Here is a 15,152-nt window from a genome sequence, read left to right on the forward strand (position 1 = left end):
TTCTCTCAGTGTTTGCTCTAAGACATCTTTATTTCACTTACATTTTTTGAGGAATATTTTACTGCATATAGAGTTCTGGGTTGGCAGTTATTTCCTTTCGGTACTTTAAAAATGTCACTTCCATTGCCTTCTGGGTTCCATCACTTCTTTAGAGAAGCTAGCTATAGATCTTAATGTTTTACCTTAACCTCTGATTTTAAGGTTTTCTCTTTATCTTTGATTTTTACAAGTTTTTCTATTATGTGCCTAGCTTTGTTTTTCTTAGTGTTTCTCTTCTCTGGGGTATATGAAGTTTCTTGAATTTGTGGGTTGGTGCTTTTCATCAATTGGGAAAATTCTTAGACATTACCTTTTCAAATATTGTTTCTGCCCCATTCTGTCTTTCTTTTTCTCTGCAACTGTGTGTTAGCTATTTTAATTTTTCCATATGTGTCTTATATTCTTTTTAGTATTTTCTGTTCTTTTCTTCTTTCTGTGCTTCAGTTTATATATTTTCTGTTGGCCTGTCCTCTGATTTAAGAATCCTCTTTTTTGCTATGTCTCAACTCTTGCTAAATGCAATTATTTAGTTCTTAATTTCAAATAATGTATTTTTAAGTTTTAGGATTTCCATTTGATTCCTTTTTAGAGGTGCCATTTCTTTGATGATATTTTCCATCTTTTCATCTATTCTGTCTCTTTTCTGCTTTTTTTCTGAAAGATACTAATCTTTAGATGTGTCAAAGTTCTTGCTTGAGAATTCTAAAATCTGGATAATCTGTGGGTGTCAATGAATATTATCCATTTCCCTCTTGATTTGGGGTGTCTTCTGATAGTGTTTGATTAAATGTCAGATATTGTATGACAAGTTTTAGAGGGAGTAGATGATGTCATTTTTCCCCAGAGAGGTTTTGTCTTTTTCTCTTCTAGGCAGATGGGAGTGGGCTGGGGTGGAAACTGATTATCTTAATTTAATCAGATAAAAAGATCCAAGATTGGGTTGCCTTTTGTCAAGTGTCTACCAGTTGTTTGCTTCATGCCCCTCCAGTATAGTCCCCCCAAGGGTTCTAACTGAGAACCAGAAGCATTCTTTATGGCACCTCTTCTGTTGTTGATACCAAGCTCTTAGTCTCCTCCTTATAAAAAAACTGTGAAGTACAGTTGCTTTTAAGAGGCTTTTTGCTCAACTTCTTGACTCCCATCTTGGGCGGCTTCAAAATTCAGCAGATATTTTGAGGGGAAAATTGGGGAAGTGTGCGACTCAGATCTCTGTTCCTTCCTTCTCATTGGGATCCTAGACCATCAAAACTCTGATTGTTTCTCTGCCTTTTAGTAGAAGTCGTTTCTCTGGGAAAAGCCTGTATTCTCAGACTATTGTCCCTTGGCTAGAATTGCCCAGTTGCCCTCAAATCAGCAGATGCGGAATACCAGCTCAGTTCTCTGCAGCTTCCCCTTTAGAGAATTTTGTTTACCTTAGCATCTCTGATGCTTTCAAACAGACCTTCCCCTTCAAATTTAACTGGACACTCTTGTTATTTTGTTAAATCTGGCAACCCTACCTTTAGCACTTATTTAGCCAAGGCTCTCCCTGAATATCAAATACACTACCGGTAAGTTTTCCTCCCTTCATTCCTTTCTCTTTCCTTCCTTCCTTTCATTTCTTTCTCTTAAAAAAACTTATGTATTCATTTTTTCCAACAAATATTTGATGAGACATTAGTACAATACACACAAGAGATAAAGATGAAAAACATAAAATCCTTGCTCTCTCAAAGTTCAGTCCTTTGCTCACACTCCTTTATGTGTATTTTTTTTTCATAATTCTAGGCTTCTAAGCCTCATTGGAGATAACTGCAAGTCTACCTAGTTGTGGCAGTGTGACACATTACGCTTGTCAGTCTCAGCTAGGTCCTTCTTACTCTAACCATTCTTTGCTTTCCACTGTGCACTCACTTTCCCATCTCACTGCTGTGAGTTTCTAAACATTTGTTTCTCTCCTTGAATCATCTGGCCAACTCTGCCACTCACAATTTTAGCAGATAACCTCAGCTTCTATGCCCTGAGGGGGAAAAAATCAGAACTGAGCTTTCTAAACTTCTTTTCCTCCTCCAGAAAACTTACTGGTAGTGTATTTGATATTCAGGGAGAGCCTTGGCTAAATAAGTGCTAAGGGTAGGGTTGCCAGATTTAACAAAATAACAAGAGTGTCCAGTTAAATTTGAATACCAGATAAACAATGAATAATTTTTTAGTACGAGTGTGTCTTATACAGTACTGCAAATTATTCATTGTTTATCCATAATTAAAAATGTTACTGGTCATCTTGAACTTTTATGTGGCAACCCTATGAAGGAACTATGGTGATAAACCATGCACATATCTGGAGGAAGAGGTTTCAGGCAGAGAGAATGTCTTTGGGATATTAATTTGACGTCTGTAATTGTCTTGGGCGCTGGAAATACAAAAAAATCATTAAGACAGTGTTTTGCCTCTGAACCCGTCTATCTGTGTCACTCCTCTCTCCCCTCTAGTCTGTTCTCCATAAGGCAGCCAGAGTGAGCCTTTTAAAACACAAATCATGTTCTTTGTCTGCTCAAAACCCTCCAGTGGCTTTCCTTCTCAGAGTAAAATCCAGGGTTTGTAAAATGGCCTTCAAAGACCTAGGTCAGTGGTTCTCTTTTGCTATACATCAGTCACCTGGGAATCTGGTATCTGGGTTCTCTGCCCTCAGGTTCAGATTAAACTTGTTTGCAATGCAGCCTGGAATCCATGAGTTTTCAAAGCACCCCTTGCAGTTGTTTTGTGCACTGGATTTTGAGATCCTCTCCCACCCCACTTCCACCCCAACCCCCAGCCCTGTTAAGTGACCTCACCCTCCTGCTCCCTCTTGGACCTCAGCTCAGACAGCCCCCCCTTGCTCTCTGCAGTCCAGCCCCACTGGCCACCCTAGTGGCCCCACTCTTGTCCTCAGACGACTCAGTGCTGCTTCCTGGCTTATATTTTTGCTTGTCCCTCTATCTAAAATGCTCCTTCCAGGATATCCACATCACCCCTTCCTCCGTTTTCATCAGGTTTCTGCTCAAATGTCAGATTATCAGCAAAGCATTCCCTGATCATCCTCCCCCTCCACTCTGCTGCCATAATCCTCTTTTTCCCTGCTCTCATGGCTGCCTTTCCTCTTATGTATGTCTTTACTTATGCCTGTCTTCCCCCTACTCCTTCGTCAGCTCTGTGAGGACACTTGGTTCACTGCTTCAGCACCTAGAACAGTGTCTGACACATAGGTTGAACTGAACAAGTATAGGTTCGTGGAGGACTTGAGTCTGATGAAGGAATATAGACCCATAAACAGTTTTTTTTTTTTCTGTATGGCACAGCATGTTGGATCTTAGTTCCCCAACCAGGAATTGAACCTGGACACGGCAGTGAAAGTGCAGAGTCCGAATCACTGAACCACTAGGGAATTCCCATAAACAGCTAATTATAATACAATAGAATAAATCATTATTAGAGAGTTTTAAACAGAACTCCCTGGTGAGTGTAATGCTTTTGATTTCTGACTTCATCCCCTTTCTCTCCCTCTTGGTTGTCCTTTTCCAACTTTTTTAAACATCTCACTTTCCATCGTCTTCATACCTTTAGTCTACAAACCCACTGAAGCCCTTCTCTTCCCCCAACTCCCCATTCAGTGATGGCTTAGGGTGTGCTAGGCATCATACGCATGTTATAAAGATCATCTCATGTAACTCTCACAGCCATCCCAGGGTAGGAATTATTTTACAGAGGAGGAAAACTAAAGCATGGACAAGTTAGGAAAATGGCTGAAAGTGCCTAGGAGTTCATACATGGGAGTGACCCGCAACCATGACAGCATGCGGTTAGGGGGATAACCTTGCTGTCATTCACATGATTCTGAATTGTGTTCCATACTATTTCGAGAGAGTTTCCAGTGGGATTGTGCCCCAATTTCCCATAGCATTGACTAGTCCATTAGTCTCTTGCTGGCTTGTTTCCCTTTTCTGCCTGCCTGGGGTCCTTTCCCAAATAAACTGCTGCTGCTGCTGCTAAGTCACTTCAGTCGTGTCCGACTCTGCACGACCCCATAGACGGCAGCCCACCAGGCTCCGCTGTCCCTGGGATTCTCCAGGCAAGAACACTAGAGTGGGTTGCCATTTCCTTCTCCCCCAAATAAACTACTCATACCCAAATCCTTGACTCAGGATCTGCTTTGGGGAGATCCCAAATGGATAGAACATCATACATTTTCCTATAAGGAACCAAACAAAGTCCCCAGACAACCACTAGCACCTTTTTGGTTGCACTTGAATCGGAGAGAGTCAGCTGGCCTGTGGAGATCTTCTCAGTAAGCCTTGACAACTGTGTAAGCACCTCGTTGCACACGTCAACCTTCCTTTTGAGCACTGAGATTCTAGCTATTTTTTTTTTTACCAGTTTCCTTTTATAACTATTTGAAAGTCACTTTGGGTATATTTGATCATATTAACCCCTCCATTTGATTCACAGAGATGGATGGAAATTTTGGCTTGACCAATCTGTGATCCAGGAATATTGTTGCCTAGGTAACAAACCATGTGGGAGTGGAATTAAGGATAATAGGCCAATGCTACATATGAAAAGAGAACAGACTGCCTGGCAAAAGGAGGTGCATTAGACATCTCAAGCAACTTGAGATGCCATTTTCTTCACTGGAAGAGGCCATTTTCTGGGCAGTTAGAGGAGTGAATGACTCAGTAAGAGATGCTGTGTGACAGTAGGGATTTCTGTAAGGGGATTATCCATCACCTTTCCACCTTCTTTCAGTTCAGTGTAGTCATGAGGGAAGCTATAGTGTATCTATACACATATATAGGGAAAATACAAATATCTGAGAAAGAAAGAGAAATATACCAGGCCCCACTTGTGTAGGTCATTCCTTCATGCCCCATTGGATGGAAAGGATTTCTGTACAAAGGCAAATAGATGAAATCTTAATTCTGTCTCTCTGCCCAAGGATAGCAGTTGAATCAATATTCTGCACCTCTAGGAGGAAATAAAGAGCATTTATACTGTGGACTCAGCTAAATGTGAATATATATTAGGATTTGTTGAGTTTCCCAGCCCTGGTGGCACAGAACAAGCACCACGCGGCCTAGTGCTTCTCAGCCAGCTTGGAGTGTGAAGGAAGGAGGTTTGTTCAGCCAAGTTCCACACCCCAAAACTCTGCTGGCTGTTTCATTTGCTCACCTACCTTTAAAGGTGCTGGTATAACAGCAAGCATCCCACGTGGGAATTCTTCACACAGAAACAGCATGGAACTGGGGATTTTGTAGAAGATTGCTATCTTCCAGAGACCTTTAAGCATCCTCTGAGAACCTAGGTATTGGTGCTGCAGTCTCAAGAATTCACAAGCAAATAGGTGCAGGGATTTAAATTTCAAAGATAGCATCTCTTTAGATTTGATAAGGATTTTGATTATGATCTCAGAGCTTTGATAATGTTCTCAGCACTTCAGGGCTTTTGTATCTAAAATGATAATGTCTTTCCAACTGCAGATGTTCTCCCTTCTCCTGTCTCATCATTTATGACCTTCCTAATCACATGCAGCCTCTCCATTAACCTTGCCTAGAGAGCATACCCTAAAACCTATTTCTGTATCTTTTCCGACTGTCTTAATTTGCATGCTGTTGCTGCAAGTTCTTCCTATGGTGCATTGCAAAAAATGTGCTGACATTTTAAGGAAATGATATGGTCCAGTGAAAGAAACTTTCCATTTAGAGAAAGATTGTATGCATGTCAACATTTTATGTTAATTGTTTGATGGAAATTTTTAATAAAGCATTTCTATCCTTTTTTATTTCATTACTCAAGAATTCTGAACATGGTTCAAATGTTTTGGATGAGTTAGGATCATCATGACTAGCCATGGTGGTGCTGAGTCTTCAGGCCCTACTGATGGAATCAAGGGGCTTCCATCCCTTAAATGGCCTGCCATTACTGTATCTTTTGATTACTACCTTGGATTTTCCTTTTTAAGTTGCTGTGTCTTTTCTCTCATTATTCCAGTCAGTATGTCTCTTTCGACCAGTCTCCCCCTCCAAACTTAGAGCCATTCTTCTCTCTCTCTCTTTTTTTAATGTGACAACCAGGTAACTAAGTTTGTTGGAACAGCAGTGTCAAGTTAGAATACATAGTTTTTGAATGAGGACCTGAATGAGGCTCTTTTCTATGAGTAAAATGTATGAGCTTTATGCATGTATTTGGCAGAATCTATTTTGGTTGCTCAGGGTCTGTTTTTTTTTTTTTTTTCTTCTTTGTAATTTCCGTTTTTGGTGTAGCTGAATTAGCTACATGCTAATTACAAGAGATAAGAGAATATTCTGTGTGTGTGTGTGTGTGTACCTCCTTTAAAATTATTTACTCTGAATTTAGTGACTATAGCACTATTTCTTTCTGGTGCTTCAGTCAGGCTCTCCATTACATTTCCCTTTCTCTCAAGCATTAATGCTTGCCAAGATCTCCATGTCTAGCTCACTAGGTGGGTTTAGCTTCTATGTTTCTGACTGAAATTTTATTTTTTAATTTTTTTATTGGAGTATAGTTGCTTTACAGTGTTGTTGTTGCTATACAGCAAAGTGAATCAGCCATATGTATTTATATATGTATAGATATATCTCTCTTCTTTTTAGGATTCCTTTCCCATTCAGGTCACCCCAGAGTACTGAGTAGAGTTTCCTGTGTTGTACAGTAGGTTCTCAGTAGTTACTTGTTTTAAACATGGTAGTGTACATATGTTAATGACAATCTTCCAATTCATCCCATCCTCCTTATCCCCACTTGATGTCCATGTGTTTGTTCTCTACATCTGTCTCTAGTTCTGCTTTGCAAATGAGACCATCTATACCTTTTTTTGGTATTCCACATATCTACATTAATATACAATATTTGTTTTTCTGATTTGCTTTGCTCTGTATGTCTCTCAGTCCATCCATGTCTCTGCAAGTGACATAATTTCTTTCCTTTTTATGGATAAGTAATATTCCATTGCATATGTGTCCCACATCTTTATCCGTTCCTCAGTTGATGGACATTTAGGTTACTTCCTTGTCCTGGCTATTGTAAATAGTGCTGCAGTGAACATTGGGTGCATGTATCTTTTTGAATTATGATTTTCTCAGGGTATATGCCTAGGAGTGGGATTGCAGGGTCATATGGTAATTCTGTTTTTAGTTTTTTTAAGGAATCTCTGTACTGTTCTCCCTAGTGACTGCATCAATTTAGCCACCAACAGTATAAGAGGGTTCCCTTTTCTCCACACCCTCTCCAGCATTTATTGTTTGTAGATTTTTTGATGATGGCCATTCTGACCAGTGTGAGATGATACCTCATTGTAGTTTTGATTTGCATTTCTCTAATAATTAGTGATGTTGAGAACTTTTACATATGTGTGTTGGTCATCTGTGTGTATTTAAGTCTTCTGCCCATTTTTGATCAGATTTTTTTTATATTGAGCTGCATGAGCTGTTTAATTTTGGAGATTAATCCCTTGTCAGTCCTTTGTTTGCAAATATATTCTCCCATTCTGAGGGTTGTCTTTTCATCTTGTTCATGATTTCCTTTGCTGTGAAAAAGCTTTTAGGTTTAATAAGTTCCCATTTGCTTATTTTTATTTTCCTTACCACATGAGGTAGGTCAAAAAAGATCCTGCTGAGATTTATGTCAAAGAGTGTTCTGCCTATGTTTTCCTCTAAGAATTTTATAGTATCTGGCCTTACATTTAGGTTTTTAGTCTATTTTGATTTTATTTTGTGTATGGTATTAAGTAATGTTTTAGTTTTATTCTTTTACATGTAACTGTCCAGTTTTCCCAGCACCACTTATTGAAGAGACTGTCTTTTCTTCATTGTATATTCTTGCTTCCTTTGTCATAGATTAGGTGACCATAGGCATGTGGGTTTACCTCTGGGCTTTCTGTCCTGTTCTGTTGATTTATATTTTTGTTTTGTTCCAATACCATACTGTCTTGATTACTGTAGCTTTGTAGTATAATCTGAAGTCAGGGAGCCTGATTTCTCCAGTTCTGTTTTCCTTCCTCAAGATTGCTTTGGCTTGACTGAAATTTTAAACGGTGTAACTGATGGAGTATTGTATGCTCATGTTTTAAAAAAATTGATGTGTAGTTGATTTGCAATGTTGTGTTAGCTTCTGGTGTATAGCAAAATGATTCAGTTATGCATATATATACATAGTCTTTTTCATATTCTTTTCCTTTATTGCTTATTACAGGATATTGAATATAGCTTCTATGCTGTATAATAGAAGCTAGTCATTTATCTATTTTGTATATAGTAGTTTTTCTCTGTTAACCCCAAACTCCTAATTTATGCCCCCCCCCCCACTTCCTTTCCTCCTTGGTAACCATAAGCTTGTTTTCTCTGTCTGTGAGTCTATTTCTGTTTTGTACTTCCAAACTCATTCTATGAGGCCACCATCACCCTAATTCCAAAACCAGACAAAGATGCCACAAAAAAAGAAAACTACAGGCCAATATCACTGATGAACATAGATGCAAAAATCCTTAACAAAATTCTAGCAAACAGAATTATTTCTGTTTTGTAAATAAGCTCATTTGTGTCACATTTTAGATTCCACATATAAGTGATATCATATATATTTGTCTTTCTGAGTCTGATTTCACTTATTATGATCATCCCTGGGTCCATTTATGTCAATGCAAATGTCATTATTTCATTCTTTTTATGGCTGAGTAATATTCCATTGTATGTATATATCACATCTTCCTTATCCATTCATCTGTCAATGGACATTTAGGTTGCTTCCATGTCTTGGCTATTGAAAATAGTTAGGCTAACATTTTGCAAATGTTCATTATCACACTGGCAGACTCCCCTAAGAGTAGGATATGAATGTAATGGGCTTTCTGGTTGGATTTTAGAGTCCTATTTGTCTCCAGGGTCCAAGTAATTTGAGGGATTTCTCTTGGGAAAGAAACTCCCCAAAAAAGGTTGAGCCCTGGAGGCAAACATAGCCCTAAAACCCAACCAGAGAGTTCATTATAGTCACTCATGTTTGTTCTTATGTGTGCATTTCTATTTTTCAGCTTCTTCATTGGCTTAAGTCAAGTCTGTGTCTTTAGAGCAGTGGAGTTTTATATAAAAAGCTTCAGAGTTCTCCAATGGGCATTTTACACATGGTGACACAGGAGCTCTGAGATTAATGATCCAATAAAGTTCTCACCCCTCCTTAGTAGTGACGGTGATGTGACAGAACTGAGTCCCCAGATTAGTTTTGTTATCTAGTGTTTTTAGTACTTCAGTCACACTGGCTCTTCATTGTGAGCTTTAGATGTTGTGGAGTCAGAAACACTCTTGGAAGGTGCAGGATGGCTTTATTGTGATGAGTTCCTTCTCAGCTCTGGAATGGTGGAAAGCCTTGCACTCACTACACTGTAAATTCCTGATTTATTTCATCAAGGATGGGAACTTCACAGCAGAGAGAGGACTGATGTGTAGAACGGAGGCTCCAGCAGAGCATCCGCCTTTTGATCCTAAGAGGTTTGGTCTTGCTGGCTTGGGAGAGCTTCATTTTGGGTTATGACTGCATGTTATCATTGGCTAATGTGAACCTTGAGGAAGAAGTTCCACAGGCAGTGATACCATTAACAGGAAATACTGACAAGTATCTGGGACCCTCCTGAGTCTTGAATCAAACTCAGGGTCAGCAAGCTGCATCCTCACTGTGAGGAAAAGAGGATTCCAGGTCCTGGCAATGTGCTAAGTGGTTAAACACCCACACTCAAGGTCTTAACTCTGATTTTTGGACTCTTAGTTGTCATTCAGATGCTGAACAACCTCAAAAAAGTTATTTTTAACCTCTCAGCACCTCAGTTTCCCCACGTATAAAATGAAACCAATAATAGTACCTACTTAGAGGGTAGGAACAATGGAAACAGTGACAGACTTTATTTTCTTGGACTCCAAAATCACTGCAGATGGTGACTGCAGCCATGAAATTAAAAGACACTTACTCCTTGGAAGAAAAACTATGACAAACCTAGACAGCATATTAAAAAGCAGAGACATTACTTTGCCAACAAAGGTCCATCTAGTCAAAGCTATGGTTTTTCCAGTAGTCATGTATGGATGTGAGAGTTGGACCATGAAGAAGGCTGAGCACCAAAGAATTGATGCTTTTGAACTGTGGTGTTGGAGAAGACTCTTGAGAGTCCCTTGGACTGCAAGGAGATCCAACCAGTCAATCCTAAAGGAAATCAACCCTGACTATTCATTGGAAGGACTGATGCTGAAGCTGAAGCTCCAATACTTTGGCCACCTGATGTGAAGAGCTGACTCATTAGAAAAGACCCTGATGCTGGGAAAGATTGAAGGCAGGAGGAGAAAGGGGATGACAGAGGACAAGATGGTTGGATGGCATCACCGACTCAATGGACATGAATTTGAGCAAGCTCTGGGAGATGGTGAAGGACAGGGAAGCCTGATGTGCTGCAGTCCATGGGGTCAAAGAGTCAGACACGACTGAGAGACTAAACAACAACAACTCAGAGGGTTGTTAGGAGGATAAAATGCATTGCTCTACATAAAGTACTTAGAACAGTGCAGAGCAGGAGCTTGGAATAATGTAAGGACAATATTAAGTGTTAGTTGTTACTATCGTGTTTTCTTTTTTTCTCATTTCCCTACAGGCTGTACTTGGGGGACATGCTTATATTTAAATAAATCATTAGCTTTGGGAATGGATATGTAAATAAAAGTACAAGTTATGAATTTGACAAATGTTTTCTTCTATTCTGGACACATCTCCAAGTTTGTTATGAACAAATATATAAATTAAAGTACAATAAATTTATATTTCTCTGGAATGGTTTTTGAAAGGCTTATGCTGATAAAATTTTATATTCTATGTAGGCTTTAGTGCGTAAAAAACCCAAACTGAACAATTTTATAGAGTTTAGAATTTCCAAAGTACTCTTGCATATATTATCTCATTTTATTTATGATACTTTGCTAGTATTACTAGCTCCATTTTACTGGTGAGGACTTTTGAAGCTCAGAAAGTTTAAATGAATTATGTATGCCAAAGTGAACTTCGAGTGAGTCTGGTCTTGAACCCAGGTTTTCAAACCCTGAAGCCCATGGAAAATCCCTCTCACTCTTCTACAGACAAGCAGTTTTCAAAGTTCCTTAATATATTTCTTTGCAACCAGAAAACTGTCCTGTCATAATTCAGAAACTGCTTGGGGATATGTAACACTTCAGCCACCACTGTGAGCTTTTGTTATTGTGGAACATTACTGCAGAACAGTTCTGGCCACTAGAATTTCCTGGTGATGTGCAGGCTGAATAAATGGAAGCTTGATCAGGCTAAACAATAATTTGTGGTGAGAGACTAGAAACAAAGCTGATTTTATTACTTAACCAGCCTAGTATATTATGAGGGAGAAATGTTTTTGTAATGTGCTGTCTGTGTGTGTGTGGTTCTGTTGTGAACTTGCTTTTAGAACTGATACAGGAGATGAACAGTAGGAAAGGGTCAGAGGAGAGTGGGTGTCTGTTTAATGGAAAACTTCAAAGTCTGTAAATCTTGTTTTTGCTTCAGAAATTGTCACGCGAACCCAGTTGCTGACCCAGATGTATAAACAGTCTGCACGCAGTGGCTGCAAGCTGATGCTTTCAGAATTCCTCTTCATAAGATTACCAGATAAACATAATATGATTTTTGGTTCTAATACAAGATAATTTCAGCCATCCTCTCCCTCCCTGATTGCAATAAGGGAGCTTATTTTATCTTATTTGGGGCTCTTAGAAATGCTTCCCATACCTGTATCACTTCATATATTATTCTGGAGAGAGATAAATTTAATTTTTATTAGCTGAGCTCTATGAGTCATTCTGCTAACTGGCACCACCAACCACATCCCCACCAGACTGGCCTTTGCCGAGGGCTCTAAATTTAGAAACGGAATGAGATTGCCTCCGGGTTACATAAGGAGGCAAGGCAGTTATTTTTAGCACACCGTGATACCTAGGGAGCCCTGGGCTGCCATCTGATTTGTTAACCACAGGCTGCGGGAAAACGTGATTACCGATTCTCTCCACGTGCGGGCGGGGTGCGGCACCCCTCAGGACCGAATGACATTTGCAGTTTTGTTTACTTGCAGTTCCTCATGTTTATTTCTTCTGTTTTATAAACACACTGGAAATCCACTGTGTTCAAACACAATGGTGATATTTTTTGCTACCTCATTTATTTGAGGAAGCCTCCCCAATATGCATTATAATTATAATTGTATCTTCCCCCTCTCCTCCACACCCTCGTTCTTTCTCTCTCTGAGAATGGAAAGAGATCATTCTAGCTCCTCCTTTTCTAAGGCTGCTGTCAGAGCTGATGACGGCACATGTCTATCTAGACCAAGGAAGCATTCTTTGTGTTTTCCTAATCAGGCACTTGTTCTTACTTTCTTTGCAAGAGGATTGCTCCAGCTGATTGGGAAAAATAAAGGTGGCAAAGCAAACATTAGGAGGCATGCTGTCATCGTGGACAGAGGCAGTGTTTTGCTCCTCAGTTTATCCCCATTGTTTCCTAGCTGATTTTGAAAGTCAGCATTAACCCATTCTGATTCTCCTAGGTTGTGTTTTCACAATGCGGTACCTCTACTGTGGAATTTTTGTGCAAGGGTAGTTAATTTCTCTTATTTATTTATTTATTTGTATTTGCTGTTTCTGAAGGGATTGGATGCTCATATGACTAGTTTCCTAGGAAATCTGTCTACTTAAGAGTCACATTCTTTTCTCTAATCTGTGTAGGTAGCTGAGGTTTTTAGCTGGTGTCTATGTGCAGAGTAAGGAAAATGTTGTAAGAAAAAGAAGTGAATGGTGCACATGAATGTGAGGGTGTTTCTAGCAATGAATTAGAACTGCTAGCTGAAGTAGTTCACCAAGACTTTGCTAAGGCATGAGTATTTTGCAGTGCTTTCTGCGAAGTATTTTGGTGGAAGCTGGATGGTACAACAGGGACCCAGGTGGCTGACTCTGGGTGTCCTGGGCAGTGAGCTAACTGGACTGGGGTCCTCTTTTTCCCAGCAGGAGTGTCTGGGTACCTAATATTTACTGATAATACTTTTTCTAGCCTTGTTCATAAAATTATTTTCTAAAAGATAAGTCTGATCTTGTCATCTCATTTGTTAAAAAGCAAATGGCTATAATAGTTCCTAAATAAAGACAACTAAGCGGCAACTAAATAAAAAGCAACTTACCAGTTTCTTCTTAATAGAAGTTACATAAATATGAAAACATGCTGTATAATTTGTGAAATGAGTCATTATATTCCTCAGAAATGGAGAGAGAGCGAGGGAACATTCTGACGATATTACATTTCTATATATAATAGTCAATTTAGCCTTAGTCAGTGCCATTTCTCCCAGTGGGATTGCTACTCCCAAGCTCAGCTTCCCATGGAACTAGAGGTTCCCAAACCTGGACAGAGGCGACCTTAGCCTCCCATGGGCCCCCTGAGGCTCCATATACCTGCCAGTCGGTGGCTCCAGGAAACTCCTGCAAATAACTGGGACCCAAGTCTAAACAACTTGGTGCCCAGGAGTGCGTTTGTACTCTCTCTGTCAGGACCACTTGCTCTCATATTTACGCTAAGATTGAGAGTGAAGGGGTGAGAGTCTTTTTCCTGGAATGGACACCCCTGCCCTGTCCCTGGGCTACCTCTCCAGGCAGGTTATGGGAGGGAGGACACTTCTGCCCTGTTTTCTCTTAATGACCCTGGCCTACTGAGTCTCCACTTTCTCTCTCAGGTGTGACAGTGTGGAGTTTGTCTTGAGTCTTTTAGCATGATGGGTGATAAGCAGAAACGGGTCCGCGTAGCTCAGCAGGTGAGGAGAATCTCTGTTGTCCAGCAGAGAAGGGTCCATCGGGCCACCCTGGAAGTAGTAGATAACCCTCTTGGGGGTGCAGACCAGGTGTCTGGAGGGCTGGGGAGCAGGGTCCTTTGAGAGGGGGAAGGCCACTGGCTGACCAGCCTCCTCCTGAGTCACCACAGGCCCTGACGGCACAAGCCCACGGGCTCAGCCCAGGAACAGCCGGGGCTTCAGTAGCTTCCCTGTCCATCTGAAGTCGACAAGGACTTGGAGAAGCTGGACACTTGGAAATCCTGGAGTGGGGGACTCCCTGTGAGAGTGGAAGCCAGGGTGCTGCGGGGTGACGTCGGTGGCTGAAACAGCGACCCCTCCTCCCTCAAGAGGAGCCCTAGGGATGAAGGGTGGAGAAGAGAACCCCACCAGGATGCGGTCTGAGCAGCTGGGGCATCCTGAACTCGCCCCTGAGGAGGCATTGGGGAAAAAATGCAGTATAGGTAGAAATGGAACTTTACCAGGAAAGAGAATTGGGCTTTCTCCAGGCTAGCGCCTCAACCTTGGCTAGAAAAATTGCTAACAGCTTGATTGCTTGTTTCTATCTGTAAGGTTGAATGGTGGGCAGTAGGGAGAGCTTAATGCAGGGCCCCTACTGCAAAATAAATTGCTGCACTGAGGGTATTGACGTATCTTGTGCCTAGCCCTGTATCCTCTTGGCTCACATATCTGCCCGTGGTGGCAAGCTGCTCTATGCAGATGGAACCTGACAACATTTTGCCTCAGTGAGCTGACCCAAGGCTTCCCTGCAGCCTGTGTTCTGACGGTATGCACAGACCTTAAGGGTGTAAGCTCCCATGGGACAATCCTTGAGCGATGGATGGAATGGCAGTCAGCAGATAAATGTTAGTCCCTAGGGCCAACGATCCTCAGGTGCATTCTACACAGCCCCTCAGGGAATCTTCAGGAAGACTGAGCTCCAGTTGCTCACAGTGATGGTCCCTTAATAATGTGCCCTTAGATTAGCTTTCCAACCTCCCTGGTTCAGTCTTCCCAATGTCCTCATTTCTTTCTCTTCCTTGGGATCACTTTCTAAAGTAAACTATTTATATGCAAGCCATGTCATGAGAACCTTGTCTCAGGTTCTGCTTTTGGGAAAACCAAAATCAGAGGGGAGCTTCCCTGGTGGTTCAGTGGTAAAGAATCCAGCTGCAATGCAGGAGATGCAGGTTTGATCCCTGGGTTGGGAAGATCCCCTGGAGGAGGAAATGGCAACCCA

The sequence above is a fragment of the Odocoileus virginianus genome, unplaced genomic scaffold (genome assembly GCF_023699985.2).
Source record: "Odocoileus virginianus isolate 20LAN1187 ecotype Illinois unplaced genomic scaffold, Ovbor_1.2 Unplaced_Scaffold_4, whole genome shotgun sequence".
Classification (NCBI taxonomy): domain Eukaryota; kingdom Metazoa; phylum Chordata; class Mammalia; order Artiodactyla; family Cervidae; genus Odocoileus; species Odocoileus virginianus.